This window comes from Scyliorhinus torazame, chromosome 1 (genome assembly GCF_047496885.1).
Source record: "Scyliorhinus torazame isolate Kashiwa2021f chromosome 1, sScyTor2.1, whole genome shotgun sequence".
Lineage (NCBI taxonomy): Eukaryota > Metazoa > Chordata > Chondrichthyes > Carcharhiniformes > Scyliorhinidae > Scyliorhinus > Scyliorhinus torazame.
In genome coordinates this window covers 326606794-326622019 of record NC_092707.1, presented here as the reverse complement: position 1 = coordinate 326622019, position 15226 = coordinate 326606794, and the positions used below count along the sequence as shown (strand labels likewise).

The 15226-nt window shown below is 46.8% G+C and overlaps 1 pseudogene; it reads left to right on the top strand.

The window, feature by feature from the left end:
* Positions 1-13175: 13175 nt before the first annotated feature.
* LOC140430254 (U2 spliceosomal RNA) lies at positions 13176-13280 on the top strand (annotated as a pseudogene).
* The last annotated feature ends 1946 nt before the right edge of the window (positions 13281-15226 follow it).

The window sequence follows — 15226 nt, the reverse complement described above, 5'->3', positions numbered from 1 at the left end:
TCCAAAAAAGGTTAGGTGGGGTTGCGGGGATAGGGTGGAGGTGTGGGCTGAGGTAGGGTGCCCTTTCCAAGGGCCGGTGCAGACTCGATGGGCCAAATGGCCTCCTTCTGCACTGTACATTCTATGATTCTATGATAACAGTCTTAGTATGACTTGGTATGACTTGGTACTTTCACCCAAACATTTCCACCTGCATAACTTTGAAAGCCTCTCTTCATGGAGCTCTAGATAAATTCTCTTAACCACTACAGCAGATGGTGCATCTTTCTGCTGTGAATAAGAAGAAGTGAAACCACTTCGCAACTTTTGATATGGTGAGGAGTTGTCAATTATAGCAAGAGTGTTTATTAACATTGTGGTTAGCACCAAAGCAGGGTGCCTGAGATGTATTAAAGCATTAAGGGAAAGATGGATAAACAATCCATCAAGCACCTGTCTCTGGACTAATAAACATGTCAATCATTGACTAATGAAATACATGGTGGGGCAAATTGAATGGAAGTTTTGCATTTCAAAGGCTAGTAAAGGATTTGAAGCCCTTTCAACTGTACTTGCCTTTCCATAAGACCATAAGACCATAAGACATAGGAGCGGAAGTAAGGCCATTCGGCCCATCGAGTCCACTCCACCATTCAATCATGGCTGATTTCAACTCCATTTACCCACTCTCTCTCCATAGCCCTTAATTCCTCGAGAAGTCAAGAATTTATCAACTTCTGTCTTAAAGACACTCAACGTCCTGGCCTCCACCGCCCTCTGCGGCAATGAATTCCACAGACCCACCACTCTCTGGCTGAAGAAATTTCTCCTCATCTCTGTTCCAAAGTGACTCCCTTTTATTCTAAGGCTGTGCCCCCGGGTCCTAGTCTCCCCTGCTAATGGAAACAACTTCCCTACATCCACCCTATCTAAGCCATTCATTATCTTGTAAGTTTCTATTAGATCTCCCCTCAACCTCCTAAACTCTAATGAATATAATCCCAGGATCCTCAGACGTTCATCGTATGTTAGGCCTACCATTCCTGGGATCATCCGTGTGAATCTCCGCTGGACCCGCTCCAGTGCCATAATGTCCTTCCTGAGGTGTGGGGCCCAAAATTGCTCACAGTATTCTAAATGGGGCCTAACTAATGCTTTATAAAGCTTCAGAAGTACATCCCTGCTTTTATATTCCAAGCCTCTTGAGATGAATGACAACATTGCATTTGCTTTCTTAATTACGGACTCAACCTGCAAGTTTACCTTTAGAGAATCCTGGACTAGGACTCCCAAGTCCCTTTGCACTTCAGCATTATGAATTTTGTCACCGTTTAGAAAATAGTCCATGCCTCTATTCTTTTTTCCAAAATACAAGACCTCGCACTTGCCCACGTTCAATTTCATCAGCCATTTCTTGGACGACTCTCCTAAACTGTCTAAATCTTTCTGCAGCCTCCCCACCTCCTCCATACTACCTGCCCCTCCACCTATCTTTGTATCATCGGCAAACTTAGCCAGAATGCCCCCAGTCCCGTCATCTAGATCGTTAATATATAAAGAGAACAGCTGTGGCCCCAACACTGAACCCTGCGGGACACCACTCGTCACCGGTTGCCATTCCGAAAAAGATCCTTTTATCCCAACTCTCTGCCTTCTGCCTGACAGCCAATCGTCAATCCATGTTAGTACCTTGCCTCGAATACCATGGGCCCTTATTTAACTCAGCAGTCTCCCGTGAGGCACCTTATCAAAGGCCTTTTGGAAGTCAAGATAGATAACATCCATTGGCTCTCCTTGGTCTAACCTATTTGTTATCTCTTCAAAGAACTCTAACAGGTTTGTCAGGCACGACCTCCCCTTACTAAATCCATGCTGATTTGTCCTAATCTGACCCTGCACTTCCAAGAATTTAGAAATCTCATCCTTAACAATGGATTCTAGAATCTTGCCAACAACCGAGGCTAGGCTAATTGGCCTATAATTTTCCATCTTTTTCCTTGTTCCCTTCTTGAACAGGGGGGTTACAACAGCGATTTTCCAATCCTCTGGGACTTTCCCTGACACCAGTGACTTTTGAAAGATCATAACTAACGCCTCCACTATTTCTTCAGCTAGCTCCTTTAGAACTCTAGGATGTAGTCCATCTGGGCCCGGAGATTTATCAATTTTTAGACCTCTTAGTTTCTCTCGCACTTTCCCCTTTGTGATGGCTACCATATTCAACTCTGCCCCCTGACTCTCCGGAATTGTTGGGATATTACTCATGTCTTCTACTGTGAAGACTGACACAAAGTACTTATTTAGTTCCTCAGCTATTTCCTTGTCTCCCATCACAAAATTACCAGCGTCATTTTGGAGCGGCCCAATGTCAACTTTTGCCTCCCGTTTGTTTTTAATGTATTTAAAGAAACTTTTACTATCATTCCTAATGTTACTGGCTAGCCTACCTTCATATTTGATCCTCTCTTTCCTTATTTCTCTCTTTGTTATCCTCTGTTTGTTTTTGTAGCCTTCCCAATCTTCTGACTTCCCACTACTCTTTGCCACATTATAGGCTTTCTCTTTTGCTTTGATGCATTCCCTAACTTCCTTTGTCAGCCATGGCTGCCTAATCCCCCCTCTGATAACCTTTCTTTTCTTTGAGATGAACCTCTGTACTGTGTCCTCAATTACTCCCAGAAACTCCTGCCATTGCTGTTCTACTGTCTTTCCCACTAGGCTCTGCTCCCAGTCGATTTTCGTCAGTTCCTCCCTCCTGCCCCTGTAGTTACCTTTATTTAACTGTAACACCTTTACATCTGATTCTACCTTCTTTCTTTCAAATTGGAGATTGAATTCTACCATATTATGATCACTGCCTCCTAAGTGCTCCCTTACTTTAAGATCTTTAATCAAGTCTGGCTCATTACATAACACTAAGTCCAGAATGGCCTGTTCCCTCGTGGGCTCCATCACAAGCTGTTCCAAAAAGCCCTCCTGTAAACATTCAATGAATTCCCTTTCCTTGGGTCCACTGGCAGCATTATTTACCCAGTCCACCTGCATATTGAAGTCCCCCATGATCACTGTGACCTTTCCTTTCTGACATGCACTTTCTATTTTGTGGTGCATTTTGTGCCCCCGGTCCTGGCCACTGTTAGGAGGCCTGTACATAACTCCCATTATGGTTTTTTTGCCTTTGTGGTTCCTCAACTCTACCCACACAGACTCCACATCATCTGACCCTATGTCATTTAGTGCTATTGATTTAATTTCATTCCTAATTAACAAGGCAACCCCGCCCCCTCTGCCCACCTCCCTGTCTTTTCGATAGGTTGTGAATCCCTGGATGTTTAAATGCCAGTCCTGAACCCCCTGCAACCATGTCTCTGTGATGCCTACCACATCATACCTGCCAGTCACAATCTGGGCCACAAGCTCATCTACCTTGTTCCGTACACTGCGCGCATTTAAATATAGCACCTTTAATTCTCTATTGACCGTCCCTTTTTGTTTTCTTAGTGTGGTGGACCTTGGTTTACTGAGCCTTTCCATACACTGTGTCATATTTTGTGGGATGGGGACTATCGTAACCTCTCCTGAGTTTTGTCTTTTCGTGCTTTTTTGTATACCTAAGCAGCTACGCTTCCCACTGATTACTTCACCTCTTGATTCCCTGACTTTCCCTTTCCCCCCAATCTTTAGTTTAAAGTCCTATTGACCACCCTATTTATTCTTTTCGCCAGAACACTGGTCCCAGCTCGGTTCAGGTGGAGACCATCCCAACGGTATAGGTCCCCCCTGTCCCAAAACTGATGCCAGTGTCCCATGAAAAGGAACCCCTCTTTCCCACACCACTCTTTCAGTCACGTGTTAACTTCCCTGATTCTTGCCTCCCTATGCCAATTTGCACGTGGCTCGGGCAGTAATCCGGAGATTATGACCCTTGAGGACCTGTTTTTTAATTTGAATCCTAGCTCTTTATAATCTCTAAACAGGTCCTCTTTCCTAGACTTGCCTATGTTGTTGGTACCGACATGGACCACAACAACTGGATCCTCCCCCTCCCTCTCCAGTATCCTTTCAAGCCGGTCAGAGATGTCCCGCACCCTAGCACCGGGCAGGCAACATACCATGCGGGACTCTTTATCCTGCTCACAAAGGATACTATCCATCCCCCTGATAATAGAATCCCCTACTACAACTTGCCTATTTACTCCCACCCCTTGAATGGCCTGCTGAACCATGGTGCCTTGGTCAGCTGACTCATCCTTCCTGCAGCCCTGTTCGCCATCCACACAGGGAGCAAGTGCCTCATACCTGTTGGACAGAGTCAAGGGCTGAGGCTCCTGAGTTCCTGACTGCTGGTTCCCTTTACCTGCCTGACTTGCAGTCACACCCTGCTGTCCCTGGCCACTGGCAGGATTTAAACTACTTACTCTGACAGGTGTGACTGCCTCCTGAAACACAGTGTCCAGGTAAGTCTCCCCCTCCCAGATGTGCCTCAGTGTTTGAAGCTCAGACTCCAGCTCATCAACTCTGAGCCGGAGCTCTTCGAGCAGCCAACACTTACTGCAGATGTGGTCGCTGCAGCTCGCAATGGGATCTGCCAGCTCCCACATCAAGCAGCTCAAGCACATCACCTGACCAGCCATCACTAATTAATTAATTAGTTTAATTTAAGTTTCTGAGTTTAGCTGTGTTTTTTTTTTAAATTTGGGGCAGATTTGCTATCAACCACTCAGATCACAGCTTCCCTCTGACGTCACTTTTGGAAAAAAAAACAACTGGAAAACAGGAAGTTACCGTTAGGTTTTTATACTCACAGAGACTGCTCCTCCTACTCCGAACGGCTCCCGAACTTAGGCCCGAAGAAAGAGAGAGAACAAAACAGTAGGGAAAAAGCACCTTTTCCCACTCTTCACCGAATTACCTCACTGCACCAAATTACCAAATTCTCACTCGGTCTGTATCTCTCTCACTCAGGCTGTGACTCCTTGACCTGCGCAATGCAGGTCAAGGTCGAGAAAACCTCTGACGTTCGTAACAGTTGCTGCTTTAAACCATTTTGTCTGAGGCAGCAGATGTTAAGGAAGGGTAAGTGAAATGCAGTGATCAGGATTTGTATTCTGGGAGGAGGAGGGCCTTCCCATGGACTTTGGGGGCACCTCAGTTATGCACTGACCGCCTTGACCCACCTCGGGGTCCACCGCATCAGAGCCACACTTGGACAAATTTGCACTAAAGACCTCCCAGTCGATTTCCCGCAGTGTGGGTTGGGTATAAACCGGGGGGGCAGGGGTGGGGAGGGTAATTGGGCTTCTAGCCATTTAATCAAATAGAAATGGATGCAAATCACTTGCGCTGGACGGGCAAGCACGCTGAGGCTGCTGGTGGGGGAATCAGAGCATCGCAACGGTGCCAAACCCGTTTTTCTGGGGGACGATTCATTCTCCACCCAATCGAGAATCTCAATCAAGGCGTCGGGCAATGGAGAATCCACCCTAAAATTTTTGCCTTTATGATTGTGTCAAATTTAAAAATTAGCCCCCACACATTTAAGGTGATTGAATCTGTTTTTGCTTTTTGCAAAACGTGTGAAGCCTTCTGATTTTATTCATCACATAATAATCAACTCATGGCCTTCGAACAGGCCTTATACACAACTATAGGTATATTTGCTACTGAGAAGTACTTCTTTCTGTATGTATACTACATATTCATATGTGAGTAAACCATGACTTATATCAAACCAGGGCAGCACGGTAGCATAGTGGTTAGCACAATTGCTTCACAGCTCCAGGGTCCCAGGTTCAATTCCCGGCTTGGGCCACTGTCTGTGCAGTGTCTGCACGTTCTCCCCTTGTGTGCGTGGGTTTCCTCCGGGTGCTCCGGTTTCCTCCCACAGTCCAAAGATGTGCAGGTTAGGTGGATTGGCCATGCTAAATTGCCCTTAGTGTCCAAAATAACCCTTAGTGTTGGGTGGGGTTGCTGGGTGGTGGGGGTGGGGTGGAGGTGTGGGCTTGGGTGGGGTCCTCTTTCCAAGAGCCGGTGCAGACTCGATGGGCCAAATGGCCTCCTTCTGTACTGTAAATTCTATGATTCTATGAAACCATTCCCTAGTTGCCATTTTTCACCATTTAGGAATATCAATCGGGAAACTATACTGCACAATTTTCCATCCATTCATTTTATTGGATGGAAGTTCTGGATCTTTCCGTTCAAAATGAGTTGCTGTGCGCAGCAGATATTTTTTCAGTGCACAGTCAATTCAATTTTGTTTTTAACAGAACAAGGCTTGCGTTATTGCGCAATTACGGAATGGTAAATTAACATTCCACACTATTGATTGTGAAGAAGAGTCATATTGAACTCGAAACGTTATCTCTGGATGCGATTTAATGGACAAGAATCCGAGTCCCATTGACGGTGGGATCCAGATCACAATGCTTTGTGAATTCTCATTAGATCTCGTGAGGCGTTACGAGTGTCGTAAATCCCGAGTCAGGCGCGACATCGCCAGTAAATTACGCCCTCCGTTTCTCTCTCCACAGATGCTGCCAGACATGCTGAGCTCTTTCAGCATTTTCTGCTGTCATTTCCCACGCTGTGGCTGCACTTGGAGTAACTTTTTTAACTGTCCAATTACTATCCAACACCCTTTAATACATTCAAGTCCAAATATAGGACCCATGGTTCCTTAATTTCAAGATTAACAAACACAGAAACAATAAAAAGTGGATCAGAGTACTTGGGACATATAAAGAGCTGGAAAAGAATATATCCCATTTTGCTAGCTTTCTATTGGACCTACATAGGACAGCATAAACTGCACTCTCACAAAATGTGTGCGAGTTTAATTAGCAGAATCAATTTGATGAAAATGCACATTCATAAAATTTCCTGAATTTTAGACAAGTCTTGCACTGTGCTTGTAATCCTACAATCACTCTGATCTTACAGAAAATAGCTTCTTAAAGGTTTTCAGTTTCATTTTTTAGCCAAACCTGTGAAAATGGCTATAGCATTCCGCGCTGCTCTAGTCTTGTGTATTTTAGATACTGAAAAAGAGCAGAAATGCCGAAATGTTGGAAGGTTGGAATGCTCAGGGAGTATTCTATCTGCACGTGCCATTGTTCATTCAGTCATTTCAATAAATTCAGGCCAACTGCCTGGACCTGTCGGAATGAATGGGAATGCAGGAACAGAATTGCACTGTCTGCAGCAAGTGAATGTGCCATTAGCATCAAAGGGACAGTGGCAACCAAGGTCACACCCATCATCAACTTGTATGGTTCTCATTTCTTCCAACCTTCCTCAGGGGATATCTACAGTAGCAGCAAACCTGCACAGTTCATTAATGCTTCAAGAATGCAGGTAACTAATCCTTTATTCACTCAGATGGACAATTTTATCAGGATGAAACAATAGCAGAGTGATAGTTATCCACACTGCAGGATTTCCAAAAGCCTTAGGTGTATTTATTCTCGCCATTGATCTGCTAGATCATTTATGAATCACAAGGATTTCCACTCCATCAGTTTGCAGGTGATCAGTGACCTGAATAGTGTGATCATAACAGTGATTCATTTCTTCCCAAGACTTTTTTTTTTTAACGTCAGTCCTCGATTCCTGGGTTGTTTGAAGGAGAGAGTAAACTCACTAAGGGTGTAAAGGCTATTCTGTCCAGCCCTGCCCAGTGACTTAGTTGCAGCATCTATTCCCACACCATGTAGCAACATATATACTATCGATGCTGCAGTCCATCATATGTGAATACACAAACATACACGATGCAAACAACTTTTGTCACAAGTATTCGTGAAGCGTTTTAAGGTCCTTGTTATTTTTGTGACTTCATGTTCTTCCTTTGGATGATGGTTTTAGTTGTAGGTCTGCAGTTTCCGCCCAATGCATTCAGTGCAATAGGATTGGAGACTACAACAAACTGCACAGAGCATAAACTCTGAAATGCACAGTAGACTCAAAGATCATCCAAGATGTCAAGACTGCAAATGCGGAAGACAGACAGCCATGATTCTTGTGTGAAGTCAAAGATCTTGGTTTTCATTGTGGAATATGAACAGTTCAGTCAATGGCCATTGAACAAATTTGAAATAAGATTCAGGAGCGTGTGCAAAAGTCCTGTCAGACAAAGAACCATGTCTAAAAGACCTCTGGCTTCGAACAACAGACACGCCACACTATGGCCCGGAGGTACCTGATTTCCAGTCACAGGCATGATTCTGGAATCATTGAGGTATGATGGCAAACAAATCTTCAAGCTGATATATGTCCTCCATAACCCAACCGTCTCTGCCTTGAACAGAGATGCTGGAGTAGCCCTGGATCTCTTCAAAATAGCAGAAGATGTCAAGATAACCAGTCGTTAATCATATAGAACTGCAAGCTCCTGGATAGTCAAAGGAAAAATAATATTCTGACCGGGACTTCAGTTCTGAACTGTCTTCTCTCTTTGTAGTGCAGGCCATGATGATAAGTAGATTGTCATCCGTATTATCATCTGTATGTAAATAATAATATATGTATAACTGTTGTAGTACCAACATCCGACCACCAGGTGGTGTGAGTATGCAGACACGTGACCTGGACACACCATGTGTTCCAGGAGAAGGTGTTGGTAGGGAGTTTGTAGTAGTCACATATTAGAGTAGCTCTGCAGCATCTTAGTGTAAGTTAGTGTTAGACCATTATTTCCAACTGTATTAATCTTAGACATTTTAGTAATTTGTTAGTGTAGTGTTAGTAACAAATAACTTTGTTTATAAAACAAAGTCTAATGTTCTTTGTTCACACTACAACATCAAGATTCAACATCAGCCCAATCAAAGAACATTACACAGACTTGTCCATTCTTACTGCAAGTGCTGGAAAACCTTCAATGGTCAGACAGACCAACCACCCAGGAGGTAATCAGGATGTCTCCAGTGAAGGATAGAGAGCGACTAGCAGTCTGATGAGCCTCAATTTTTGGCTCCAACGACGGTATTGCAGGTCAGCACTGTGACCACTGAACATATGCCTGCAACTCCCAGCCAGCATGCAAAGGACACAAAAGATGCTGCAACGTGGTAGCAGCCACCTAAGGCTTACAGCAAAACGCAGAGGTAACAGTACCACTAAACCTCATTCTAGTCACAGGATTGCTCATCCCCTGCCATGGAGGACATTGCCGTAACAAACACACATGGAAGAAGCAAAAGGATTGACAAATGTTTATCCACCCTGCAGCTGACTGACCAAGAGCAGGTTCAATATAAAAAATGGATGTACAGGATGAAAACATATGCAAATTCCAGAACAGCCTCCAAAGCTAGGTGAAGAACCAGCAGTTACAGAGTCTACCGCTCCTCCAACAGGCGAACGAGATATGGAAGGGTTGTAAAGTCTCCAGACTGCCTGAAATTTTGAATTCAAGGACTTGAAAGGGGGAGATGGGGTAGTGATAATGCAGTAATCACAATGTAAATGTACAATAATAATCAAAATGTAAGACATAAGGTAAACTTTAATCACTTAAATGCATTGGATAAATGCTTGGGGGCAGATGTAGTTTAAAGGTCTGGCACTGTAGGGTTAATGTGGGACTACACACAGTGCCACCTACTCAGTGATGTAAGAGAGTCATGACCCACACCCACGGTCAGTCTAGTGTGGATATTTGTAAATAGTTCAGAGTCAATACTTACCATTAACCTACGCATAAGTACAAAGACTGCCTTAGCTCTACTGAACTGTAACCAACACTCTACAACAGTAGTGGCAGAATCTGAAAGCTAATTAACAATCTGACAGGCCACGATATGAATGCTGCTTCTCGGGCTGTAACCATCTTTAACATTGTGATAAAGAGCACAATCAAGAACCCAGGCTGAGCAGAATTCTCCGTCGGCCGCCGCAGAAATTGGGAAAGGTGATTGGGCGGAGAAGCAGTTTTGGCACCGACATTGTGGCCGCATGGGCAGCACAGTGGCACAGTGGTTAGCACTGCAGCCTACGGCGCTGAGGACCCAGGTACAATCCCGGCTCCGGGTCACTATCTGTATGGAGTTTGCACATTCTCCCCATGTCTGCGCGGGTTTCACCCCTACAGATGTGCACGTTAGGTGGATTGGGCATGCTAAATTGCCCCTTAATTGAAAAAAAAAAATTGGGTAGTTTAAACTTATTTAAAAAAAGACTTTTTGGCCGCCACCGGGTTCACGCCAAATCCCGATTCTCCGGTGCATCGACAGCGGCGTCAATGCATTCCACTCTGCACGTACAGTAGCCGCCGTTTGCATTTCATTAGTGGGCCTGACCCAGGATACTCAGGGGCCTCCGCGATTCTCCATCCCCACTGAGGGGAATTCCCGATGACAAGCTTCACTTCTGCTACTAAAAATTGGGAAACAGGTGCTGTGGCTGATGAAGGAGAGCGAGGAGGTAGGGACATGCGAAGGAGCGACAGTGAGCTGCTGGTCCTGTCACTGTCCAAGCGAGAGGGGGAGGAGCGTGGCGCCGGCATACTCCCTCGGAACTGGGGCGGTGTCCAAGCATAGACCGCCATTGACACAGCTGCAAGGCAGCCATCTTGCTGCGCACCCCACTGACCACCCGCCAAGGCCCGTGGTCCTGTAGAATGCTTCCGGCCATATGGGTGCCCCCATCCCACCACTCTTGAACTCCGGCCACCACCCTCCACTCCACCCTGCCTACAACCTACTCCGTGATACATACCTGCCACACCACAGGGTGCGGACCCTGGGATGCCAGCAAAAGCAGGTATGGTCCATGGGATGGAGGATGATGCCAGCCTACCTTACGATGGGCTCTGGTGCTCTGCAGTGTTTGACAATGTCTGACTCCTGCCCATGGTAGCACTTCCCAACATCCACCTGGGTGATCCCTGTATGCGAGTTGGTCATTCCATCACACAATCCCATCAATTCCCTGGGTGGCAGAGTTAGGGACAGCGGGGGGGGGAACACCGGGGGGACAGGGGGGGAGCTGTGAGTGCTGGCTGAACCACAGTCCCTGGGTCAAGCCCCCCTCAACTCTCCTGCGCTTTCCCTCTGTGGCCAACCCAGACAAGTCCACCCCTCACACCCTTCTGACAGAGTACCAAAGTGGGTTGTAACATAGTGCACAGGTGTTTAATGTGAAAACATATATGCAGGTTTGTGCCATAGCCCCTGTCGCTAAACTGTGCCCTGCACCTGTGCCAACATAACTGGTGTCTACTTTTCTGGCCTTGCTGGCCCTAATACAAGTCTAGGTGGACCCCCAGTCAATACATCGGGAGTGGGGGTGGCCTGCTGTGATTCTCGCCTGTGACCTGGGTCCCCTTTGGAGCCGTCTTCTGGGGCGACTGGGACTGGATGTGCCCGGCTGCTGCTCAGGTGTCCCAGGTTACGTGGTGCCACCCTGTTCTGCGTGCTGCCAGAATGATGCGCCAGGGATCGGGGGGGTGGAGGGGGGGGTGAGGAGGGGGGGGGGGAATCCAAGGTGCTGCGTTGTTTCAGGACCTCCCCTGCGGGAGTCACCAGCCCGGGCCGCCTCCGGGTGCCCGGTGACCCCGGGCTACGCCAAGTGACGGGGGTGCGAGCAGAGCCTACCCGAGGCTCCCCCTCTTCTTGCCGCTGCTCGTCCTGGAGGCCTCGTCTCGACCACGATCTGCAGGCTTGTGGTCAAGGAGGACAGGGAGTGGACCAGATTCGTCTGGGACTGCACCACATCATGCTCCGACTGTGCCACCACTTCTGGGGGTGGGCCACATCCCCAAGTGATTGCGCTATCTCCCTCTTGGACTGGGCCAACTCCCTCTGGGTCTGTGCCATGTCGGCCAGCGCCTGAGCAATGCCGCCGATGTTCGTAGCTATGGCCTGCTATGACTGGACCATGCTCAAGGCCGCCACTGCAATGTCCAGGTGGCCCTGGCACATGGCTGCCTGTGATATGGCAGCCCTGTCCTAGGCCTCGGCCACTGCCTGCACAGAGTGCCCCAGGCCTTGAACATGTTGATCCATGGCCGAAACCTGCACCACCAAAGCGGATTGCATCTGTGTAGTGTTGGCCTGGGTGACACGCATGGTCGGACCATCTCCTGCTCCTGCATGCGGTTGTACTCCTTGAACTGCACCTGCAGGTGCTGGATGCGCGCCAACAACCCCACATGTAGTCCCTGGCTCTGCAACTGCATCTCCACAATCGATGGGACCGTCTGTTCCAGAAGTCCCAAACCCTTCTGGACGGCAGCTTGTCCCTGGGGTCAGCCTGGCCTCCGACCATCTGCCCCTCTCGGGAGTTCCTACCTCCACCTGCTGTACCAGAGCATGTGTGTGCTGCGCACCAGATAGTGTCCCAGGAGCCTCTTCACTAAGGCACCCAATCGAGGTAATTGTCTCTGGGATGGTGGAGGGTGCTGAAGATAGCTGTGACGGGAAATCAGTGTCATTTACGGACTCGGGCTCCGGGCTGTCCTGGGATGTGTGTCGAGGGCTCCCGACCGTGTCAGTGTCGTCCTCTCCGCTGTTCGGCACCTGGGGTTCTGACTGTGGCGGGGGCCAGGGACGGGGGTTACCAGAGGGCCCGCCCCATCACCAGCAGCTCCTGCAAGACACAAGAAAAGATGCATAATTGCATCACGGGCCAGGGGAGTGAGGGTGTTGGGGGTGAATTGGGTGGGGGATGGAGGTGTAGGGGTAGTGGAACAGCGATGTGGGGGTGTTGTGGGTGTGGTGTGGGGTGATGCGTTGGGAGGGGGAGGAGGTGTAAGGGTAGTGGAGCGGGGATGAGGATGTGGTGTGTGTGGGGGGGGATATGAGGGTGGTGTGGACATAGTTGTTGGGGGGGGGTCTGGTGACAGACGTGCCATGGGGAACCGCAACTCGGTGGGGTCTCACTTCCTTATCCGATGCCGACGTCCACCCTTTCCTCAGGCTCACCGACCATGTCTGGTGCCCGATGTTCTGCTGCGAGTAAGACAAAGAGAAGAAGCAATAAAATCCAAGCCAAGTCTATAGTGATATGCATCACTGTATATACACAAATGGTTAATGTAAATACAGCACAACTAAGTAACCACTAGAGGGAGCACCAGAGATGTATATAAGAGACAAAACAGGAAGTCAAGGGGCACTCTTCACAGGAATGGCAGCTGGTGAGCAGGACACAGACAGGCAGCTCAGATGTAACATATAGTCTTTGCGCTGGAGATCGCTTCTTGGCCTTTTGGCTAAGATCAAGTGTAGTAGCCTTTTGACTCAGATCTGATATGTCTCTCTTGTAGAGACCATGAATTGGGTTCAATTTGAATCTGAATTGGTTTTTGGAGCAGACGAGGAGCTGGATTAGGTGTTCGCCCCTGACCACACTCTGAGCCCTGGCTTTGTAACTCTGAAAAAGTAAAAAAAATATATAAGCGCTGGAGAGAGAACAAACTCACACAATAAAGCATCTACTTCAACTGTAAGGCTATGAGCTTTTATTCAGACGCAAAGAATAATACAAAGTAGTGTGCGCTATGTCCAAGGTTAACACGGGAAGTAAAGCCTCTAGCGACCTGTAAACTACTATCTAGTTTTTTAAGTTTCATATCTTATTATACTTAATAAGCTCTCCTGAATGGTCGTAAATTTCTCTTAGTTGGCCTCTTATTTTTTCCTTCCATAGACTTGAACTCATCCAGTATTCTGCTACCTGCATCCTAACTGGCAGTCACTCATTACCCCAATGCTTGTCGAGCCACATCAACCCTTGCTGCAGCAAGGTTTCAATTTTAAATTTCTCAGCTTTATTGTGAAACCTCTCCCTTCCCTATCTTTGTTACATCCTTCAGCTAGAAAATCCTCCAATATCTCTATCACTGGCCTTTTGTTCATTCTTGATTTTAATTGTTCCAAAGACTGCGTCTTCCGCTGCCTGAGGTCTAGGCTCGAGAATTCTTCCTCTACGGGCGGGTTTTTCAGGGGCCTCGCAGACGTGTGTTTCTCAGCAGCGGGAGGTGATGCGCTATTTGCTGGTGGCGGGATGCTCTGTTCCCGCCGCTGTCAATGGGAACTCCCATTGAAGCCACCCCATTTCACCGGGAAACCCGCAGGCAGGGATGTGCTGCCGGTGGGAGCAGAGAATCCCTCCGCCAACGAACAGCTGAAGAATTGCGGCCAATGTCTCTCTACCTCTCTTTTCTCCTCTTTTAAAGCGCACCTTTAAACCTATCTCTGGTCAGGCTATACTAATACCTCCTTATGTGACTGAGTGCCAAACTTAATTTTATAACTCTCCAGTGGGATGTACTGTAGGATGTTTTACTACATCAAAGGTGCTATACAAATGCAAATTGCTTTTGTTTTGCCTGGTTAATTTCTTCCTGCTTCGAAACATCTGCCTCATTTAGTGTGCCATTTGCCTGGAATTTCTGCGAGGTCTTCCTGATCTACTGAGGTAACTCCAGTGGAAGATCTTAGTTGGTTGGTCCTTGACTTCGATGTTTGATGTTCTCAGGCTTTTCAGACTGCGAGGCCACTTGTGGGCATTCGGTTCTCTTCTTGGTGATGTTAGCTAGCATATTCTCAATGAACCGGCTCACACAGGGAGATGGTGTGTAAGCTGTCATCAACTCTCCGCAGAATGGATAGCTTAACCAAACTTCTCATTATAAGCTTTGAGTCATTCCCCTTGGAGTTGGTACGGTTTAAAGGAGATTTGATAGAGATGTTCAAACTTATGAGGGGTCCAGACAGAATAGGTAGAGAGAAACTGTTGGTGGATATGTGATTGGCGAAAGAATCATAAGCGATTTGAGGACAAACCATTTTATAAAGCGAGTGGTAACGATTTGGCATGTGTTGCTTGGAAGCAGACTTAATTGTGGTTTCCAAAAGGGAATTAGATACGCACCATCATTTCTGATAGGAAGAAATTGTAAGACCTGGGGGATGTTATATTTTAAATAATGACTTATCTAAAATATATATATTACTCTTGAATCCACCAGGATGATAAAATGAACAATCGTCTTCTTGTTGAAAGATGAACTATTTAATGAGTAACAAAATAATAAACTGTGAGTCCTTTTACTCAATACTAAACTAACAATAAAGAATTAAAGTACAATACCGATAATTGTATAACAATACACTATTATAACAAACCAGTTCTCCCTTCTCTCACTCTAGCTATTCTATGTCTTGCTATTTACTGTTCTGAATCACTTCTTATAATCATCTGACTTAGAAAAGGCGGGAAACCAGTTCATATAGTGTCT